Genomic DNA, 14,630 nt, shown 5'->3' on the forward strand with positions numbered 1-14,630 from the left:
GGGCTTTTGTCGGAGGGAGCTGTGGAGGGACACACCGGCACACAGGTGGCGGCGCCGGGGCTGGGCGCCGGTGGGGGCGGCCAGGTGCAGGTCGAGGGGCTCGCGGGCCGAAAGGACGGCAAGTGGGCCCGCGGCGGAGTCTGGGTCCGGGCCAGCCACCCCGGGAGCGTCTGGGGTGCGGCTGCCTTCCAGGGCCGCCTTCTGGCCGGCCGGGCCGGCGGGGAGCGCCCCCGCCGGCGCGCGCCGTGGTGGGAGGGGCCTGAGGAGGTGGGGCCTGCCGCGGGGCCCGGCGGGGGCGGAGCCGGCGGCCCCCGCCGCGGGCGAGTAAAGGAGAAGGCGGGCGGAGCGGGAGGCAAAAAGCCTACAGCACCCGGTATTCCCAGGCGGTCTCCCATCCAAGTACTAACCAGGCCCGACCCTGCTTAGCTTCCGAGATCAGACGAGATCGGGCGCGTTCAGGGTGGTATGGCCGTAGACGGGGGCGGGGGCCGCGGGCTGCCTCTTGAGGCCCAGTTTCGCTGGCGCTGGCGCCTTAACGCCAGCCTGGCGGCCGGCCCGCCCCGGCAGGGCCCCCTCGCCCGCCCAGGCAGGGGGAACGGAGGTCTCGGGTATCGGGCGGCGGCGGAGGGTTTGGCGACCACCTCCCAGCCCAGGGCGGCCGTGACCCAGCAAACCCTTCGGCGCTTGGCGCCCCGCCCAAGATCCCGCACGTCGCTCACAGGGACGTGGCCCCGGAGGCTTCAGGGCCCGGGGCCCGCGGTCCCTTGGGCATCGGCCCTGCCGGCCCACGCGGCGCTAGGCGCAGCCCGGCCGCAGCCCGGGCCGGCCCTCCTGCCCGACGGCAGCTGGCCCGAAGCCACTGGGAGCCACCATTGAGTCGCCACGGCCCCTCAGCCCCGGCAAGGCCACCCTTGCCCCCACACCCCCCGCCGAGCTCAGGACCCCGCCCCTGGTGGCCGGCAGGCCCGGGGAAGCGGCCCCTGCCCTCGATCCCGCTCCCGCACCCGGCCGCGGTGACACGCCAGCGGGGCGGGGTGGGGGTGGGGGGCTTTTGTCGGAGGGAGCTGTGGAGGGACACACCGGCACACAGGTGGCGGCGCCGGGGCTGGGCGCCGGTGGGGGCGGCCAGGTGCAGGTCGAGGGGCTCGCGGGCCGAAAGGACGGCAAGTGGGCCCGCGGCGGAGTCTGGGTCCGGGCCAGCCACCCCGGGAGCGTCTGGGGTGCGGCTGCCTTCCAGGGCCGCCTTCTGGCCGGCCGGGCCGGCGGGGAGCGCCCCCGCCGGCGCGCGCCGTGGTGGGAGGGGCCTGAGGAGGTGGGGCCTGCCGCGGGGCCCGGCGGGGGCGGAGCCGGCGGCCCCCGCCGCGGGCGAGTAAAGGAGAAGGCGGGCGGAGCGGGAGGCAAAAAGCCTACAGCACCCGGTATTCCCAGGCGGTCTCCCATCCAAGTACTAACCAGGCCCGACCCTGCTTAGCTTCCGAGATCAGACGAGATCGGGCGCGTTCAGGGCGGTATGGCCGTAGACGGGGGCGGGGGCCGCGGGCTGCCTCTTGAGGCCCAGTTTCGCTGGCGCTGGCGCCTTAACGCCAGCCTGGCGGCCGGCCCGCCCCGGCAGGGCCCCCTCGCCCGCCCAGGCAGGGGGAACGGAGGTCTCGGGTATCGGGCGGCGGCGGAGGGTTTGGCGACCACCTCCCAGCCCAGGGCGGCCGTGACCCAGCAAACCCTTCGGCGCTTGGCGCCCCGCCCAAGATCCCGCACGTCGCTCACAGGGACGTGGCCCCGGAGGCTTCAGGGCCCGGGGCCCGCGGTCCCTTGGGCATCGGCCCTGCCGGCCCACGCGGCGCTAGGCGCAGCCCGGCCGCAGCCCGGGCCGGCCCTCCTGCCCGACGGCAGCTGGCCCGAAGCCACTGGGAGCCACCATTGAGTCGCCACGGCCCCTCAGCCCCGGCAAGGCCACCCTTGCCCCCACACCCCCCGCCGAGCTCAGGACCCCGCCCCTGGTGGCCGGCAGGCCCGGGGAAGCGGCCCCTGCCCTCGATCCCGCTCCCGCACCCGGCCGCGGTGACACGCCAGAGGGGCGGGGTGGGGGTGGGGGGCTTTTGTCGGAGGGAGCTGTGGAGGGACACACCGGCACACAGGTGGCGGCGCCGGGGCTGGGCGCCGGTGGGGGCGGCCAGGTGCAGGTCGAGGGGCTCGCGGGCCGAAAGGACGGCAAGTGGGCCCGCGGCGGAGTCTGGGTCCGGGCCAGCCACCCCGGGAGCGTCTGGGGTGCGGCTGCCTTCCAGGGCCGCCTTCTGGCCGCCTGGCCGGCCGGGCCGGCGGGGAGCGCCCCCGCCGGCGCGCGCCGTGGTGGGAGGGGCCTGAGGAGGTGGGGCCTGCCGCGGGGCCCGGCGGGGGCGGAGCCGGCGGCCCCCGCCGCGGGCGAGTAAAGGAGAAGGCGGGCGGAGCGGGAGGCAAAAAGCCTACAGCACCCGGTATTCCCAGGCGGTCTCCCATCCAAGTACTAACCAGGCCCGACCCTGCTTAGCTGACGAGATCGGGCGCGTTCAGGGTGCTATGGCCGTAGACGGGGGCGGGGGCCGCGGGCTGCCTCTTGAGGCCCAGTTTCGCTGGCGCTGGCGCCTTAACGCCAGCCTGGCGGCCGGCCCGCCCCGGCAGGGCCCCCTCGCCCGCCCAGGCAGGGGGAACGGAGGTCTCGGGTATCGGGCGGCGGCGGAGGGTTTGGCGACCACCTCTCAGCCCAGGGCAGCCGTGACCCAGCAAACCCTTCGGCGCTTGGCGCCCCGCCCAAGATCCCGCACGTCGCTCACAGGGACGTGGCCCCGGAGGCTTCAGGGCCCGGGGCCCGCGGTCCCTTGGGCATCGGCCCTGCCGGCCCACGCGGCGCTAGGCGCAGCCCGGCCGCAGCCCGGGCCGGCCCTCCTGCCCGACGGCAGCTGGCCCGAAGCCACTGGGAGCCACCATTGAGTCGCCACGGCCCCTCAGCCCCGGCAAGGCCACCCTTGCCCCCACACCCCCCGCCGAGCTCAGGACCCCGCCCCTGGTGGCCGGCAGGCCCGGGGAAGCGGCCCCTGCCCTCGATCCCGCTCCCGCACCCGGCCGCGGTGACACGCCAGAGGGGCGGGGTGGGGGTGGGGGGCTTTTGTCGGAGGGAGCTGTGGAGGGACACACCGGCACACAGGTGGCGGCGCCGGGGCTGGGCGCCGGTGGGGGCGGCCAGGTGCAGGTCGAGGGGCTCGCGGGCCGAAAGGACGGCAAGTGGGCCCGCGGCGGAGTCTGGGTCCGGGCCAGCCACCCCGGGAGCGTCTGGGGTGCGGCTGCCTTCCAGGGCCGCCTTCTGGCCGGCCGGGCCGGCGGGGAGCGCCCCCGCCGGCGCGCGCCGTGGTGGGAGGGGCCTGAGGAGGTGGGGCCTGCCGCGGGGCCCGGCGGGGGCGGAGCCGGCGGCCCCCGCCGCGGGCGAGTAAAGGAGAAGGCGGGCGGAGCGGGAGGCAAAAAGCCTACAGCACCCGGTATTCCCAGGCGGTCTCCCATCCAAGTACTAACCAGGCCCGACCCTGCTTAGCTTCCGAGATCAGACGAGATCGGGCGCGTTCAGGGTGGTATGGCCGTAGACGGGGGCGGGGGCCGCGGGCTGCCTCTTGAGGCCCAGTTTCGCTGGCGCTGGCGCCTTAACGCCAGCCTGGCGGCCGGCCCGCCCCGGCAGGGCCCCCTCGCCCGCCCAGGCAGGGGGAACGGAGGTCTCGGGTATCGGGCGGCGGCGGAGGGTTTGGCGACCACCTCCCAGCCCAGGGCGGCCGTGACCCAGCAAACCCTTCGGCGCTTGGCGCCCCGCCCAAGATCCCGCACGTCGCTCACAGGGACGTGGCCCCGGAGGCTTCAGGGCCCGGGGCCCGCGGTCCCTTGGGCATCGGCCCTGCCGGCCCACGCGGCGCTAGGCGCAGCCCGGCCGCAGCCCGGGCCGGCCCTCCTGCCCGACGGCAGCTGGCCCGAAGCCACTGGGAGCCACCATTGAGTCGCCACGGCCCCTCAGCCCCGGCAAGGCCACCCTTGCCCCCACACCCCCCGCCGAGCTCAGGACCCCGCCCCTGGTGGCCGGCAGGCCCGGGGAAGCGGCCCCTGCCCTCGATCCCGCTCCCGCACCCGGCCGCGGTGACACGCCAGAGGGGCGGGGTGGGGGTGGGGGGCTTTTGTCGGAGGGAGCTGTGGAGGGACACACCGGCACACAGGTGGCGGCGCCGGGGCTGGGCGCCGGTGGGGGCGGCCAGGTGCAGGTCGAGGGGCTCGCGGGCCGAAAGGACGGCAAGTGGGCCCGCGGCGGAGTCTGGGTCCGGGCCAGCCACCCCGGGAGCGTCTGGGGTGCGGCTGCCTTCCAGGGCCGCCTTCTGGCCGGCCGGGCCGGCGGGGAGCGCCCCCGCCGGCGCGCGCCGTGGTGGGAGGGGCCTGAGGAGGTGGGGCCTGCCGCGGGGCCCGGCGGGGGCGGAGCCGGCGGCCCCCGCCGCGGGCGAGTAAAGGAGAAGGCGGGCGGAGCGGGAGGCAAAAAGCCTACAGCACCCGGTATTCCCAGGCGGTCTCCCATCCAAGTACTAACCAGGCCCGACCCTGCTTAGCTTCCGAGATCAGACGAGATCGGGCGCGTTCAGGGTGGTATGGCCGTAGACGGGGGCGGGGGCCGCGGGCTGCCTCTTGAGGCCCAGTTTCGCTGGCGCTGGCGCCTTAACGCCAGCCTGGCGGCCGGCCCGCCCCGGCAGGGCCCCCTCGCCCGCCCAGGCAGGGGGAACGGAGGTCTCGGGTATCGGGCGGCGGCGGAGGGTTTGGCGACCACCTCCCAGCCCAGGGCGGCCGTGACCCAGCAAACCCTTCGGCGCTTGGCGCCCCGCCCAAGATCCCGCACGTCGCTCACAGGGACGTGGCCCCGGAGGCTTCAGGGCCCGGGGCCCGCGGTCCCTTGGGCATCGGCCCTGCCGGCCCACGCGGCGCTAGGCGCAGCCCGGCCGCAGCCCGGGCCGGCCCTCCTGCCCGACGGCAGCTGGCCCGAAGCCACTGGGAGCCACCATTGAGTCGCCACGGCCCCTCAGCCCCGGCAAGGCCACCCTTGCCCCCACACCCCCCGCCGAGCTCAGGACCCCGCCCCTGGTGGCCGGCAGGCCCGGGGAAGCGGCCCCTGCCCTCGATCCCGCTCCCGCACCCGGCCGCGGTGACACGCCAGAGGGGCGGGGTGGGGGTGGGGGGCTTTTGTCGGAGGGAGCTGTGGAGGGACACACCGGCACACAGGTGGCGGCGCCGGGGCTGGGCGCCGGTGGGGGCGGCCAGGTGCAGGTCGAGGGGCTCGCGGGCCGAAAGGACGGCAAGTGGGCCCGCGGCGGAGTCTGGGTCCGGGCCAGCCACCCCGGGAGCGTCTGGGGTGCGGCTGCCTTCCAGGGCCGCCTTCTGGCCGGCCGGGCCGGCGGGGAGCGCCCCCGCCGGCGCGCGCCGTGGTGGGAGGGGCCTGAGGAGGTGGGGCCTGCCGCGGGGCCCGGCGGGGGCGGAGCCGGCGGCCCCCGCCGCGGGCGAGTAAAGGAGAAGGCGGGCGGAGCGGGAGGCAAAAAGCCTACAGCACCCGGTATTCCCAGGCGGTCTCCCATCCAAGTACTAACCAGGCCCGACCCTGCTTAGCTTCCGAGATCAGACGAGATCGGGCGCGTTCAGGGTGGTATGGCCGTAGACGGGGGCGGGGGCCGCGGGCTGCCTCTTGAGGCCCAGTTTCGCTGGCGCTGGCGCCTTAACGCCAGCCTGGCGGCCGGCCCGCCCCGGCAGGGCCCCCTCGCCCGCCCAGGCAGGGGGAACGGAGGTCTCGGGTATCGGGCGGCGGCGGAGGGTTTGGCGACCACCTCCCAGCCCAGGGCGGCCGTGACCCAGCAAACCCTTCGGCGCTTGGCGCCCCGCCCAAGATCCCGCACGTCGCTCACAGGGACGTGGCCCCGGAGGCTTCAGGGCCCGGGGCCCGCGGTCCCTTGGGCATCGGCCCTGCCGGCCCACGCGGCGCTAGGCGCAGCCCGGCCGCAGCCCGGGCCGGCCCTCCTGCCCGACGGCAGCTGGCCCGAAGCCACTGGGAGCCACCATTGAGTCGCCACGGCCCCTCAGCCCCGGCAAGGCCACCCTTGCCCCCACACCCCCCGCCGAGCTCAGGACCCCGCCCCTGGTGGCCGGCAGGCCCGGGGAAGCGGCCCCTGCCCTCGATCCCGCTCCCGCACCCGGCCGCGGTGACACGCCAGAGGGGCGGGGTGGGGGTGGGGGGCTTTTGTCGGAGGGAGCTGTGGAGGGACACACCGGCACACAGGTGGCGGCGCCGGGGCTGGGCGCCGGTGGGGGCGGCCAGGTGCAGGTCGAGGGGCTCGCGGGCCGAAAGGACGGCAAGTGGGCCCGCGGCGGAGTCTGGGTCCGGGCCAGCCACCCCGGGAGCGTCTGGGGTGCGGCTGCCTTCCAGGGCCGCCTTCTGGCCGCCTGGCCGGCCGGGCCGGCGGGGAGCGCCCCCGCCGGCGCGCGCCGTGGTGGGAGGGGCCTGAGGAGGTGGGGCCTGCCGCGGGGCCCGGCGGGGGCGGAGCCGGCGGCCCCCGCCGCGGGCGAGTAAAGGAGAAGGCGGGCGGAGAGGGAGGCAAAAAGCCTACAGCACCCGGTATTCCCAGGCGGTCTCCCATCCAAGTACTAACCAGGCCCGACCCTGCTTAGCTGACGAGATCGGGCGCGTTCAGGGTGCTATGGCCGTAGACGGGGGCGGGGGCCGCGGGCTGCCTCTTGAGGCCCAGTTTCGCTGGCGCTGGCGCCTTAACGCCAGCCTGGCGGCCGGCCCGCCCCGGCAGGGCCCCCTCGCCCGCCCAGGCAGGGGGAACGGAGGTCTCGGGTATCGGGCGGCGGCGGAGGGTTTGGCGACCACCTCCCAGCCCAGGGCGGCCGTGACCCAGCAAACCCTTCGGCGCTTGGCGCCCCGCCCAAGATCCCGCACGTCGCTCACAGGGACGTGGCCCCGGAGGCTTCAGGGCCCGGGGCCCGCGGTCCCTTGGGCATCGGCCCTGCCGGCCCACGCGGCGCTAGGCGCAGCCCGGCCGCAGCCCGGGCCGGCCCTCCTGCCCGACGGCAGCTGGCCCGAAGCCACTGGGAGCCACCATTGAGTCGCCACGCCCCTCAGCCCCGGCAAGGCCACCCTTGCCCCCACACCCCCCGCCGAGCTCAGGACCCCGCCCCTGGTGGCCGGCAGGCCCGGGGAAGCGGCCCCTGCCCTCGATCCCGCTCCCGCACCCGGCCGCGGTGACACGCCAGAGGGGCGGGGTGGGGGTGGGGGGCTTTTGTCGGAGGGAGCTGTGGAGGGACACACCGGCACACAGGTGGCGGCGCCGGGGCTGGGCGCCGGTGGGGGCGGCCAGGTGCAGGTCGAGGGGCTCGCGGGCCGAAAGGACGGCAAGTGGGCCCGCGGCGGAGTCTGGGTCCGGGCCAGCCACCCCGGGAGCGTCTGGGGTGCGGCTGCCTTCCAGGGCCGCCTTCTGGCCGCCTGGCCGGCCGGGCCGGCGGGGAGCGCCCCCGCCGGCGCGCGCCGTGGTGGGAGGGGCCTGAGGAGGTGGGGCCTGCCGCGGGGCCCGGCGGGGGCGGAGCCGGCGGCCCCCGCCGCGGGCGAGTAAAGGAGAAGGCGGGCGGAGCGGGAGGCAAAAAGCCTACAGCACCCGGTATTCCCAGGCGGTCTCCCATCCAAGTACTAACCAGGCCCGACCCTGCTTAGCTGACGAGATCGGGCGCGTTCAGGGTGCTATGGCCGTAGACGGGGGCGGGGGCCGCGGGCTGCCTCTTGAGGCCCAGTTTCGCTGGCGCTGGCGCCTTAACGCCAGCCTGGCGGCCGGCCCGCCCCGGCAGGGCCCCCTCGCCCGCCCAGGCAGGGGGAACGGAGGTCTCGGGTATCGGGCGGCGGCGGAGGGTTTGGCGACCACCTCTCAGCCCAGGGCAGCCGTGACCCAGCAAACCCTTCGGCGCTTGGCGCCCCGCCCAAGATCCCGCACGTCGCTCACAGGGACGTGGCCCCGGAGGCTTCAGGGCCCGGGGCCCGCGGTCCCTTGGGCATCGGCCCTGCCGGCCCACGCGGCGCTAGGCGCAGCCCGGCCGCAGCCCGGGCCGGCCCTCCTGCCCGACGGCAGCTGGCCCGAAGCCACTGGGAGCCACCATTGAGTCGCCACGGCCCCTCAGCCCCGGCAAGGCCACCCTTGCCCCCACACCCCCCGCCGAGCTCAGGACCCCGCCCCTGGTGGCCGGCAGGCCCGGGGAAGCGGCCCCTGCCCTCGATCCCGCTCCCGCACCCGGCCGCGGTGACACGCCAGAGGGGCGGGGTGGGGGTGGGGGGCTTTTGTCGGAGGGAGCTGTGGAGGGACACACCGGCACACAGGTGGCGGCGCCGGGGCTGGGCGCCGGTGGGGGCGGCCAGGTGCAGGTCGAGGGGCTCGCGGGCCGAAAGGACGGCAAGTGGGCCCGCGGCGGAGTCTGGGTCCGGGCCAGCCACCCCGGGAGCGTCTGGGGTGCGGCTGCCTTCCAGGGCCGCCTTCTGGCCGGCCGGGCCGGCGGGGAGCGTCCCCGCCGGCGCGCGCCGTGGTGGGAGGGGCCTGAGGAGGTGGGGCCTGCCGCGGGGCCCGGCGGGGGCGGAGCCGGCGGCCCCCGCCGCGGGCGAGTAAAGGAGAAGGCGGGCGGAGCGGGAGGCAAAAAGCCTACAGCACCCGGTATTCCCAGGCGGTCTCCCATCCAAGTACTAACCAGGCCCGACCCTGCTTAGCTTCCGAGATCAGACGAGATCGGGCGCGTTCAGGGTGGTATGGCCGTAGACGGGGGCGGGGGCCGCGGGCTGCCTCTTGAGGCCCAGTTTCGCTGGCGCTGGCGCCTTAACGCCAGCCTGGCGGCCGGCCCGCCCCGGCAGGGCCCCCTCGCCCGCCCAGGCAGGGGGAACGGAGGTCTCGGGTATCGGGCGGCGGCGGAGGGTTTGGCGACCACCTCCCAGCCCAGGGCGGCCGTGACCCAGCAAACCCTTCGGCGCTTGGCGCCCCGCCCAAGATCCCGCACGTCGCTCACAGGGACGTGGCCCCGGAGGCTTCAGGGCCCGGGGCCCGCGGTCCCTTGGGCATCGGCCCTGCCGGCCCACGCGGCGCTAGGCGCAGCCCGGCCGCAGCCCGGGCCGGCCCTCCTGCCCGACGGCAGCTGGCCCGAAGCCACTGGGAGCCACCATTGAGTCGCCACGCCCCTCAGCCCCGGCAAGGCCACCCTTGCCCCCACACCCCCCGCCGAGCTCAGGACCCCGCCCCTGGTGGCCGGCAGGCCCGGGGAAGCGGCCCCTGCCCTCGATCCCGCTCCCGCACCCGGCCGCGGTGACACGCCAGAGGGGCGGGGTGGGGGTGGGGGGCTTTTGTCGGAGGGAGCTGTGGAGGGACACACCGGCACACAGGTGGCGGCGCCGGGGCTGGGCGCCGGTGGGGGCGGCCAGGTGCAGGTCGAGGGGCTCGCGGGCCGAAAGGACGGCAAGTGGGCCCGCGGCGGAGTCTGGGTCCGGGCCAGCCACCCCGGGAGCGTCTGGGGTGCGGCTGCCTTCCAGGGCCGCCTTCTGGCCGGCCGGGCCGGCGGGGAGCGCCCCCGCCGGCGCGCGCCGTGGTGGGAGGGGCCTGAGGAGGTGGGGCCTGCCGCGGGGCCCGGCGGGGGCGGAGCCGGCGGCCCCCGCCGCGGGCGAGTAAAGGAGAAGGCGGGCGGAGCGGGAGGCAAAAAGCCTACAGCACCCGGTATTCCCAGGCGGTCTCCCATCCAAGTACTAACCAGGCCCGACCCTGCTTAGCTTCCGAGATCAGACGAGATCGGGCGCGTTCAGGGTGGTATGGCCGTAGACGGGGGCGGGGGCCGCGGGCTGCCTCTTGAGGCCCAGTTTCGCTGGCGCTGGCGCCTTAACGCCAGCCTGGCGGCCGGCCCGCCCCGGCAGGGCCCCCTCGCCCGCCCAGGCAGGGGGAACGGAGGTCTCGGGTATCGGGCGGCGGCGGAGGGTTTGGCGACCACCTCCCAGCCCAGGGCGGCCGTGACCCAGCAAACCCTTCGGCGCTTGGCGCCCCGCCCAAGATCCCGCACGTCGCTCACAGGGACGTGGCCCCGGAGGCTTCAGGGCCCGGGGCCCGCGGTCCCTTGGGCATCGGCCCTGCCGGCCCACGCGGCGCTAGGCGCAGCCCGGCCGCAGCCCGGGCCGGCCCTCCTGCCCGACGGCAGCTGGCCCGAAGCCACTGGGAGCCACCATTGAGTCGCCACGGCCCCTCAGCCCCGGCAAGGCCACCCTTGCCCCCACACCCCCCGCCGAGCTCAGGACCCCGCCCCTGGTGGCCGGCAGGCCCGGGGAAGCGGCCCCTGCCCTCGATCCCGCTCCCGCACCCGGCCGCGGTGACACGCCAGAGGGGCGGGGTGGGGGTGGGGGGCTTTTGTCGGAGGGAGCTGTGGAGGGACACACCGGCACACAGGTGGCGGCGCCGGGGCTGGGCGCCGGTGGGGGCGGCCAGGTGCAGGTCGAGGGGCTCGCGGGCCGAAAGGACGGCAAGTGGGCCCGCGGCGGAGTCTGGGTCCGGGCCAGCCACCCCGGGAGCGTCTGGGGTGCGGCTGCCTTCCAGGGCCGCCTTCTGGCCGGCCGGGCCGGCGGGGAGCGCCCCCGCCGGCGCGCGCCGTGGTGGGAGGGGCCTGAGGAGGTGGGGCCTGCCGCGGGGCCCGGCGGGGGCGGAGCCGGCGGCCCCCGCCGCGGGCGAGTAAAGGAGAAGGCGGGCGGAGCGGGAGGCAAAAAGCCTACAGCACCCGGTATTCCCAGGCGGTCTCCCATCCAAGTACTAACCAGGCCCGACCCTGCTTAGCTTCCGAGATCAGACGAGATCGGGCGCGTTCAGGGTGGTATGGCCGTAGACGGGGGCGGGGGCCGCGGGCTGCCTCTTGAGGCCCAGTTTCGCTGGCGCTGGCGCCTTAACGCCAGCCTGGCGGCCGGCCCGCCCCGGCAGGGCCCCCTCGCCCGCCCAGGCAGGGGGAACGGAGGTCTCGGGTATCGGGCGGCGGCGGAGGGTTTGGCGACCACCTCCCAGCCCAGGGCGGCCGTGACCCAGCAAACCCTTCGGCGCTTGGCGCCCCGCCCAAGATCCCGCACGTCGCTCACAGGGACGTGGCCCCGGAGGCTTCAGGGCCCGGGGCCCGCGGTCCCTTGGGCATCGGCCCTGCCGGCCCACGCGGCGCTAGGCGCAGCCCGGCCGCAGCCCGGGCCGGCCCTCCTGCCCGACGGCAGCTGGCCCGAAGCCACTGGGAGCCACCATTGAGTCGCCACGGCCCCTCAGCCCCGGCAAGGCCACCCTTGCCCCCACACCCCCCGCCGAGCTCAGGACCCCGCCCCTGGTGGCCGGCAGGCCCGGGGAAGCGGCCCCTGCCCTCGATCCCGCTCCCGCACCCGGCCGCGGTGACACGCCAGAGGGGCGGGGTGGGGGTGGGGGGCTTTTGTCGGAGGGAGCTGTGGAGGGACACACCGGCACACAGGTGGCGGCGCCGGGGCTGGGCGCCGGTGGGGGCGGCCAGGTGCAGGTCGAGGGGCTCGCGGGCCGAAAGGACGGCAAGTGGGCCCGCGGCGGAGTCTGGGTCCGGGCCAGCCACCCCGGGAGCGTCTGGGGTGCGGCTGCCTTCCAGGGCCGCCTTCTGGCCGCCTGGCCGGCCGGGCCGGCGGGGAGCGCCCCCGCCGGCGCGCGCCGTGGTGGGAGGGGCCTGAGGAGGTGGGGCCTGCCGCGGGGCCCGGCGGGGGCGGAGCCGGCGGCCCCCGCCGCGGGCGAGTAAAGGAGAAGGCGGGCGGAGCGGGAGGCAAAAAGCCTACAGCACCCGGTATTCCCAGGCGGTCTCCCATCCAAGTACTAACCAGGCCCGACCCTGCTTAGCTGACGAGATCGGGCGCGTTCAGGGTGCTATGGCCGGAGACGGGGGCGGGGGCCGCGGGCTGCCTCTTGAGGCCCAGTTTCGCTGGCGCTGGCGCCTTAACGCCAGCCTGGCGGCCGGCCCGCCCCGGCAGGGCCCCCTCGCCCGCCCAGGCAGGGGGAACGGAGGTCTCGGGTATCGGGCGGCGGCGGAGGGTTTGGCGACCACCTCCCAGCCCAGGGCGGCCGTGACCCAGCAAACCCTTCGGCGCTTGGCGCCCCGCCCAAGATCCCGCACGTCGCTCACAGGGACGTGGCCCCGGAGGCTTCAGGGCCCGGGGCCCGCGGTCCCTTGGGCATCGGCCCTGCCGGCCCACGCGGCGCTAGGCGCAGCCCGGCCGCAGCCCGGGCCGGCCCTCCTGCCCGACGGCAGCTGGCCCGAAGCCACTGGGAGCCACCATTGAGTCGCCACGCCCCTCAGCCCCGGCAAGGCCACCCTTGCCCCCACACCCCCCGCCGAGCTCAGGACCCCGCCCCTGGTGGCCGGCAGGCCCGGGGAAGCGGCCCCTGCCCTCGATCCCGCTCCCGCACCCGGCCGCGGTGACACGCCAGAGGGGCGGGGTGGGGGTGGGGGGCTTTTGTCGGAGGGAGCTGTGGAGGGACACACCGGCACACAGGTGGCGGCGCCGGGGCTGGGCGCCGGTGGGGGCGGCCAGGTGCAGGTCGAGGGGCTCGCGGGCCGAAAGGACGGCAAGTGGGCCCGCGGCGGAGTCTGGGTCCGGGCCAGCCACCCCGGGAGCGTCTGGGGTGCGGCTGCCTTCCAGGGCCGCCTTCTGGCCGCCTGGCCGGCCGGGCCGGCGGGGAGCGCCCCCGCCGGCGCGCGCCGTGGTGGGAGGGGCCTGAGGAGGTGGGGCCTGCCGCGGGGCCCGGCGGGGGCGGAGCCGGCGGCCCCCGCCGCGGGCGAGTAAAGGAGAAGGCGGGCGGAGCGGGAGGCAAAAAGCCTACAGCACCCGGTATTCCCAGGCGGTCTCCCATCCAAGTACTAACCAGGCCCGACCCTGCTTAGCTGACGAGATCGGGCGCGTTCAGTGTGCTATGGCCGTAGACGGGGGCGGGGGCCGCGGGCTGCCTCTTGAGGCCCAGTTTCGCTGGCGCTGGCGCCTTAACGCCAGCCTGGCGGCCGGCCCGCCCCGGCAGGGCCCCCTCGCCCGCCCAGGCAGGGGGAACGGAGGTCTCGGGTATCGGGCGGCGGCGGAGGGTTTGGCGACCACCTCCCAGCCCAGGGCGGCCGTGACCCAGCAAACCCTTCGGCGCTTGGCGCCCCGCCCAAGATCCCGCACGTCGCTCACAGGGACGTGGCCCCGGAGGCTTCAGGGCCCGGGGCCCGCGGTCCCTTGGGCATCGGCCCTGCCGGCCCACGCGGCGCTAGGCGCAGCCCGGCCGCAGCCCGGGCCGGCCCTCCTGCCCGACGGCAGCTGGCCCGAAGCCACTGGGAGCCACCATTGAGTCGCCACGGCCCCTCAGCCCCGGCAAGGCCACCCTTGCCCCCACACCCCCCGCCGAGCTCAGGACCCCGCCCCTGGTGGCCGGCAGGCCCGGGGAAGCGGCCCCTGCCCTCGATCCCGCTCCCGCACCCGGCCGCGGTGACACGCCAGAGGGGCGGGGTGGGGGTGGGGGGCTTTTGTCGGAGGGAGCTGTGGAGGGACACACCGGCACACAGGTGGCGGCGCCGGGGCTGGGCGCCGGTGGGGGCGGCCAGGTGCAGGTCGAGGGGCTCGCGGGCCGAAAGGACGGCAAGTGGGCCCGCGGCGGAGTCTGGGTCCGGGCCAGCCACCCCGGGAGCGTCTGGGGTGCGGCTGCCTTCCAGGGCCGCCTTCTGGCCGCCTGGCCGGCCGGGCCGGCGGGGAGCGCCCCCGCCGGCGCGCGCCGTGGTGGGAGGGGCCTGAGGAGGTGGGGCCTGCCGCGGGGCCCGGCGGGGGCGGAGCCGGCGGCCCCCGCCGCGGGCGAGTAAAGGAGAAGGCGGGCGGAGCGGGAGGCAAAAAGCCTACAGCACCCGGTATTCCCAGGCGGTCTCCCATCCAAGTACTAACCAGGCCCGACCCTGCTTAGCTGACGAGATCGGGCGCGTTCAGGGTGCTATGGCCGTAGACGGGGGCGGGGGCCGCGGGCTGCCTCTTGAGGCCCAGTTTCGCTGGCGCTGGCGCCTTAACGCCAGCCTGGCGGCCGGCCCGCCCCGGCAGGGCCCCCTCGCCCGCCCAGGCAGGGGGAACGGAGGTCTCGGGTATCGGGCGGCGGCGGAGGGTTTGGCGACCACCTCTCAGCCCAGGGCAGCCGTGACCCAGCAAACCCTTCGGCGCTTGGCGCCCCGCCCAAGATCCCGCACGTCGCTCACAGGGACGTGGCCCCGGAGGCTTCAGGGCCCGGGGCCCGCGGTCCCTTGGGCATCGGCCCTGCCGGCCCACGCGGCGCTAGGCGCAGCCCGGCCGCAGCCCGGGCCGGCCCTCCTGCCCGACGGCAGCTGGCCCGAAGCCACTGGGAGCCACCATTGAGTCGCCACGGCCCCTCAGCCCCGGCAAGGCCACCCTTGCCCCCACACCCCCCGCCGAGCTCAGGACCCCGCCCCTGGTGGCCGGCAGGCCCGGGGAAGCGGCCCCTGCCCTCGATCCCGCTCCCGCACCCGGCCGCGGTGACACGCCAGAGGGGCGGGGTGGGGGTGGGGGGCTTTTGTCGGAG

General features: G+C 76.9%; 8 non-coding genes and 6 pseudogenes across 8 annotated transcripts; all 14 read right to left on the minus strand.

Moving 5' to 3' along the window:
- Nucleotides 1-358: 358 nt before the first annotated feature.
- On the minus strand, nt 359-477 carry LOC125962491 (5S ribosomal RNA). Its single transcript, XR_007474012.1, has one exon. It is a non-coding gene; the product is annotated as a 5S ribosomal RNA (ribosomal RNA).
- Nucleotides 478-1,403: 926 nt separating this feature from the next.
- On the minus strand, nt 1,404-1,522 carry LOC125962476 (5S ribosomal RNA). The gene has a single exon (XR_007473997.1). It is a non-coding gene; the product is annotated as a 5S ribosomal RNA (ribosomal RNA).
- A 934-nt stretch (nt 1,523-2,456) lies between these two features.
- On the minus strand, nt 2,457-2,565 carry LOC125962544 (uncharacterized; annotated as a pseudogene).
- A 926-nt stretch (nt 2,566-3,491) lies between these two features.
- Nucleotides 3,492-3,610, minus strand: LOC125962502 (5S ribosomal RNA). The gene has a single exon (XR_007474020.1). It is a non-coding gene; the product is annotated as a 5S ribosomal RNA (ribosomal RNA).
- Nucleotides 3,611-4,536: 926 nt separating this feature from the next.
- LOC125962514 (5S ribosomal RNA) lies at nt 4,537-4,655 on the minus strand. The gene has a single exon (XR_007474022.1). It is a non-coding gene; the product is annotated as a 5S ribosomal RNA (ribosomal RNA).
- Nucleotides 4,656-5,581: 926 nt separating this feature from the next.
- On the minus strand, nt 5,582-5,700 carry LOC125962525 (5S ribosomal RNA). Its single transcript, XR_007474024.1, has one exon. It is a non-coding gene; the product is annotated as a 5S ribosomal RNA (ribosomal RNA).
- Nucleotides 5,701-6,634: 934 nt separating this feature from the next.
- Nucleotides 6,635-6,743, minus strand: LOC125962545 (uncharacterized; annotated as a pseudogene).
- A 933-nt stretch (nt 6,744-7,676) lies between these two features.
- Nucleotides 7,677-7,785, minus strand: LOC125962546 (uncharacterized; annotated as a pseudogene).
- A 926-nt stretch (nt 7,786-8,711) lies between these two features.
- LOC125962535 (5S ribosomal RNA) lies at nt 8,712-8,830 on the minus strand. The gene has a single exon (XR_007474025.1). It is a non-coding gene; the product is annotated as a 5S ribosomal RNA (ribosomal RNA).
- A 925-nt stretch (nt 8,831-9,755) lies between these two features.
- Nucleotides 9,756-9,874, minus strand: LOC125962548 (5S ribosomal RNA). The gene has a single exon (XR_007474027.1). It is a non-coding gene; the product is annotated as a 5S ribosomal RNA (ribosomal RNA).
- A 926-nt stretch (nt 9,875-10,800) lies between these two features.
- LOC125962559 (5S ribosomal RNA) lies at nt 10,801-10,919 on the minus strand. Its single transcript, XR_007474028.1, has one exon. It is a non-coding gene; the product is annotated as a 5S ribosomal RNA (ribosomal RNA).
- Nucleotides 10,920-11,853: 934 nt separating this feature from the next.
- On the minus strand, nt 11,854-11,962 carry LOC125962599 (uncharacterized; annotated as a pseudogene).
- Nucleotides 11,963-12,895: 933 nt separating this feature from the next.
- On the minus strand, nt 12,896-13,004 carry LOC125962587 (uncharacterized; annotated as a pseudogene).
- Nucleotides 13,005-13,938: 934 nt separating this feature from the next.
- LOC125962547 (uncharacterized) lies at nt 13,939-14,047 on the minus strand (annotated as a pseudogene).
- Nucleotides 14,048-14,630: the final 583 nt, after the last annotated feature.

Source organism: Orcinus orca, chromosome 19 (assembly GCF_937001465.1).
Source record: "Orcinus orca chromosome 19, mOrcOrc1.1, whole genome shotgun sequence".
Classification (NCBI taxonomy): Eukaryota; Metazoa; Chordata; class Mammalia; order Artiodactyla; family Delphinidae; genus Orcinus; species Orcinus orca.